Source organism: Centropristis striata, chromosome 6, assembly GCF_030273125.1.
Source record: "Centropristis striata isolate RG_2023a ecotype Rhode Island chromosome 6, C.striata_1.0, whole genome shotgun sequence".
Lineage (NCBI taxonomy): Eukaryota > Metazoa > Chordata > Actinopteri > Perciformes > Serranidae > Centropristis > Centropristis striata.
The window spans coordinates 19,446,203-19,451,989 of record NC_081522.1 but is presented as its reverse complement, the minus strand read 5'-3'; the positions used below and the strand labels follow the sequence as shown (position 1 = coordinate 19,451,989).

The 5,787-nt window shown below is 40.7% G+C and overlaps 1 long non-coding RNA gene across 1 annotated transcript; it reads left to right on the top strand.

Annotated features, from left to right (window-relative positions):
* Window positions 1–738: 738 nt before the first annotated feature.
* On the top strand, window positions 739–2,108 carry LOC131973206 (uncharacterized). The gene is made up of 3 exons (XR_009394544.1): window positions 739–780; window positions 1,814–1,912; window positions 2,087–2,108. It is a non-coding gene; the product is annotated as an uncharacterized LOC131973206 (long non-coding RNA).
* Window positions 2,109–5,787: the final 3,679 nt, after the last annotated feature.

Genomic DNA, 5,787 nt, shown 5'->3' with positions numbered 1-5,787 from the left:
GAGGAGTGAAATCCAAGTGAAGCAACTCACTCTGGGTCACACAATCCCACATGCACAAACACACTCAGACCTGCTCTTAAATATATAGATAACCTGTCGTACGTATATAGACACTGACTTGGACACACTCACAGGAACCCACTCACCTTCGCTGGCAGGATTGTGAGTTTCCGTCCAGAGCACGCACATTGTTGGCTGGTGGAGGAGCTGAGGAGGAAGGGCAGATGTGCTCTGGCCCCATCTCCAGTCTCCTTCAATATTTCATAAGGAACCTTTCTCCCGTACCCTGGAGCCCAGCGGCCTTCTCCTGCATGCAGCTTCAATTCTTTATTCCTCCACTGCAAACAGCTGTCACTCGTCTCCTGACAGGAAATAAAGGAAGTTCCAAAAAACCTTTTGCATACTTTTCCTAAACTATTTGCGCTGATCATTCATTTCCTCTGGGCTTCCCGCAGCGTTGTGTTTTGTGCCGCCTTGGGAGTCAGATAAACAGGTCAGGATTTATGTTTGGCCTTCTGAAAAGGAAAGTAATGCATGCTGTCAGTAAACATGATAAATATAGACTTATATGTTATAGACAATGGGGATTTGGGGGTGTCTTACCTGTAGCAGCCACTCTGAGCTGAAGCCGTTTGATACTGTGGTAAAGTGGGGAAGAAATAAAAGTTGGGGAACTTTACGCAACAAACTGTAGCTAGAAAATACCTGCAGCCTATCATTCCTGTGAGTGCATGTGACTACGCTGACCTCATCTACAGAGGACTGGATACAGCATTGGAGGTGAGTTCTCATTCATTCCTATGATAGTTGTTCAACGGCACATGAAGCTAAAAAAGTTTGACTTCCGTGCATAAAACGGATCTTCTACACACTGTGAGGCCAAGAGACTTACTTACTTACTTAAACAGGGATAAAATTATTCAATTTTGCAGCTCTTCTAGATTTACTAAATGTTATTCGATCAAATTGATAATTCTTATCCGAGACATGAGATTCAGCAATTAACACGGTCAATCGTTACTCTGCATTTTAGGTAATGTTTTACGCTACTTCCCACATTTTTTCAGTTCCAAAGACTGGCCAAATTAGATTACAATCACACCATAGAACGACATAAAGTGGATTAGAACGTGAACAGATTTGATTCTGAGCCTTTTTGGCGAACGTTATTCGCAACGGCAACACGCAGCAGATCTCTTGGAAGGGTTCATAAACGGAGGACATAATAAATATATTTTCTATTGTATAATGGAGGGACAGATTGGTATTTTCTCAGTATTGAGGGGGACACGACCTCCCCAAAGAATGCTCGGTTACGCCCTAGACAGTGAGCCTGGTAACGATCATGCAATAGGGATTCATACCATTCCAGGTTAATGGGTGACATTACTCAAACATTGGATCTGATGCAACTCTCTCCACTATACTGACTCAGAAACAACACGTCAACTTGTCTGAGGAACCAGGGGAAGGTTGAGAACAGTTATGCCATTTGATTGCGCTGAACAGCAGTGAGGGACTGGATGTGTGATGCAAATCAAGCAGTACTTTATATTTGTGTTAACATATTCTTTAAGACCATCTCTAAAAAGCTGTCTCTCAAAGGTGGGAAAAGTATGAAGTGGCTCTGGGAACAACTGCCAGTCACTGGGTAAAAGTAGGGACTTGTTATTAAACATATAAACACATATAAAATACAGATTGAAAAACCTACAAGGAAAAGTCACGCTCTAGCCAGAAAACTCCCACAAAGTATACTTTCTCTCTTTGTTGTGGTAATTTATGAGTTTTCCCTCGTTTCTGCAATTGTAAGCAATGATGTCAACCAGCTCCATCTTAAAAAATGATCGTGTCAAGGACAGCGCCCCACCTAAAAGCTGATCTGACTCTGACTAAGGAGTAGCAACCAAAGGTAAGTCAAAGTCAACATAGTTTCCACAAAATGTTTGGCTCTGAACTTTACTCCTATAATGGGGCAGTTTTGAGAATTATTGTTCCATTAAGCAGATGATACGGCTTTAAAAAAGCACATTTACTGCTTTTCTTTTCCCCTTCCACCAACTTTGTTTTTTGTTTTTTTCTTCAGCTCCAGTACCTTGCTAGACAGCTGTGGTTGTTAAAACCAGATCCAGTCTTTAAAGTGTTCTTATAAAAAAACATATTGGTGTCACAAATACTGCCTTCACATCTTTTCTTCAGAACTATTTATTTTAATAGAGGTTAAAACAGAGTGCTGTCTTCTGGTTTATTTTATTTTTTAAATATTTGTATTCTCATGTACAATCTTAAATGTTAATGCTATCATGATGTATATCTCTTATGCTACATACTATATTGTATATATTAATGTTTACTCTGTATCTGATTCATATACTTTTAGTTAGATGGTTAACTGCTAAACTTTGGTGTCTCAATACAATGACAACAATGGTGAATCTAATGGAAAATAATCTACAAAGATAAAATGCAAAATGGCATTAAAAAAACAAAGGCAAACAATCTATGCTAGTCCTGGTTTGTATTTCTTTTTATTTGTATTATGTTTATTAAGTGATTATAAAGCAAACATTTTGCAGAATCATCATCTTTGTATATTTTTATATTTGCGCGAATGCAACAGATAGTAAGTACACACAAACACAACCATGAGATTCACAAAGTGTCAAACCTCAGCAGTTAGCACTATGTCGTCTCAGCTGGTATTCTGTATTTCATGCCCTGTAACAAATAGATGGATTGACCCAGTCCTACCACTAAAGGGAAGCCACTTATCACACATTCTGTGAAAGAAACGCTTTTTTTATTTACTGACAGAGTGAGAGAACATTATATTTATGATGTACTTAGAACAAACATCTAATGGTTTGAAATTGCTGTATGGTTTTGGCAGCAGTGAGAAAGCTTTATGACACCCGGGTTGAAGTAAAATGTCAGCAGGCATATTTCACTTGATGCAAAAAACGACCTCTATTGGCCTCTGTCTAATTATTCAGAGGATTTTTACAAGCCTTCATAAGTATGTTTGTGTTTCTGACAGCTCTCTCTATTTTGTAACAGGAGGAGAGTTTGGGATAATGTGTGTCAGATGGGGATTTAGGGGCAGATTTACAGTAATACTGCTAAGTTAAAACTGCACAATGTTATTTTTGACCACTAGAGAGCAGGAAGACAAACCAGCTTGTTGTTACGGCTAACCTATTTGCTACATTAGCACCTGGTGAATGTAAGTCCAATATTTATTTAACTTTAAGCTCTAGTTTGGTTTCAACCACCTACTGGGCCTCAAGCTGGTTAGCTGTTCAGCTTTCTATCCGAGCCACCACCCTTGACTGAGCTTGCTTCTCAAAGCTTTACATTTTAGATTGATGGGAGAAGGCTCCTATCAATCAATAGCACATTTTCCTTGAGCCAGGAGGCACAAGTGATAATGACCCATACTGATTTGTGGCATAGTGATTATGATGGGAGCAGATGACGTAGTATAAAGAACAACAAAGTCGGGGGTCGCAGTGGACGGATAGATCAACAAACACTGGACTTTCATTCAGGATAATAGTGTTCATGTCCCCTGTGAAACCAAAACATTATTTTAAAAAGTTTACCTGTAAGTCAACTTCTGTATGCGATGACATCAGTTTGACATCATCTTCTATATATTTTTTTTTTTTCATTATTATTTCCAATCTTAACCAAGCATTTTTGGTACCTAAAGCTTACCATGTAGTTATATTTTTAAAAAAAACAACGAGTTTAAAAATGTAACTGTTTCATAGAGTTAAATAAAAAGGTCATATTTCATTTTCAAGATATCGTGAGCGTATGGGTGTGTGTGATGAGAGTGGTAAGATACACATACAGCTTTCATATGGGCTTGTATCAGCACCATGAGGTATGACTTTTACTTCATTTTATTTTATACATACATTTGATTCAAAGTTTACATAAAGAAAATATTAATTTGACTACAGGGTGAAGGCTTCTACGAGATAATAAAATAGCCCTAGATTAAAGTTATTCATTAATTTTGAAAATTCAAAGCAAAAATATCAGAATATTTCATGAACATCTTGATATCTTGACATTGGTTGCGATTTAAGCTTGCTGAATGATTTCTTTGAAAGATAGACGCTTTCACTTCCGTCTTTTATACAAAACATAGCAAGCATCTTTCCGAAAAACTCCTTATCAGATGGAGCCGGTCTGTGTGTTTGTCTTCGTTATATTTGGCTGGCCTGTCTCCTCCAGGCTTCCTCTCCTTTGAGGCAGGGGGGATGAGACACAGATATGCCGCCCCATTGAGGACCTGATCACAGAGATGAAGGGATGACAGACAATCAAAGATAAGAGAATAAAAGAGATGAAAAGATGAAAGGAAGTAATCGCTGCGTCACCAGTTGAATCGCTCATTAGATCAAACCACATTCTCAGAAACGCCCAGCGTTATGAGAAGACCGCATGCTGTGAGTCTTTCCCATCCAAATTTTCTCTCTGCATTTGGCGCCTCTCGTTTTATTCATCCCTGCACTCTCGGTGACCATTGCATTTACATGAGCTTCACACAGGCCAAGTCACAGAATGGGAGGCACACTTGCGGCTCCTGGAGCAATCTGTGACGTAGATGACAGCAGAGAGGCATACATTATACTGTCACTGTCTGTCAGTCACCCCACTCCTCTCCACTACAGACGCTCCAGGCTGCAGAGCTCTGTCACATTCAGTGTGAGCAACAAGCCTAATTGTTTTTAAGTCAGCATCTGTGGTTACAATCTATCTGGAATTCGAACTTACTCAGTGACAAGGTCGCAAGATAAGATGTAGTGCGCTTGTAAATACCGTTGGTCTCAAGATGAGGGATGAGGTGACTGGTGACTGTGCGGCCGAGGAGGGGGGGGTTTACATAAAATCATAGAAGAAAAAGGCCTCCACTTTTGAGTAAAGCCTTCAGCCCCTCGGAGAGGAAACATGAGTCTGCTTCTGCCAAGACACGCCGGATTCACAGAAATCCTCACAGAGCGAAGGGATGAGAAAGGAGAGCGAGGTGGACAAGCAAGCAGGGAGTGGGGAAAAATGCAGGAATAAAAAGGATAAAGTAGTGTTCGGGGAGAGGGATTGATTTCATAAACCCTTTACCCCCTACCCCATCACCCTGTGCAACCCTCCAAGGTTAGGTCTGTCCATCTGGCATGTGGACTATATAGGCCAGAAGGAAGGAAACGGCAGGGGAAGGAGGATGAGAGCGAGATACCTTCCCCACTCAGCTATTATTCTTTGTTAACCAGTTTTTAGCACTGCTCAGCCTCTCTGGTGGTTTTCATTAAGAAAGGAATCACCTTGGTTTTGCCAGGACCCTTAATCAAAACCAGACGCGTTGGAGTTTTTAATTGAAGCAATATGGACCTCCACGTTGTACACAACTGGCTTAATGTGACAACTTATCCCATCACTACAACAGTGTTTCCCAATGGACTGGGGAGAAAAACATCCCCTCTGCGAGGGAAATCTAGGGGGTTTGTTAATATCCCTCTGATTTCAGAGGGCTGTTATTGTTGAAACAACTCCAGACTGCTATTTACTACAACATCAGCCTCGCCTTCTGCGTTACATTATTTGCATTGTGTTCGAGCCTTGCCTCTTCCTCATCGTCGGCTAGTGTTATGACCATTAGTACAGTACCGTGGCGGCATGTGTCTGGTTCTGGCTGTTTTTGAAGCCCGAGCAGAGTGGAGCTTGGCAGTGGGACAGCGAGGAACACATTGTGTGACTGTGTGTCCAGTGCTAGCCAGCTCT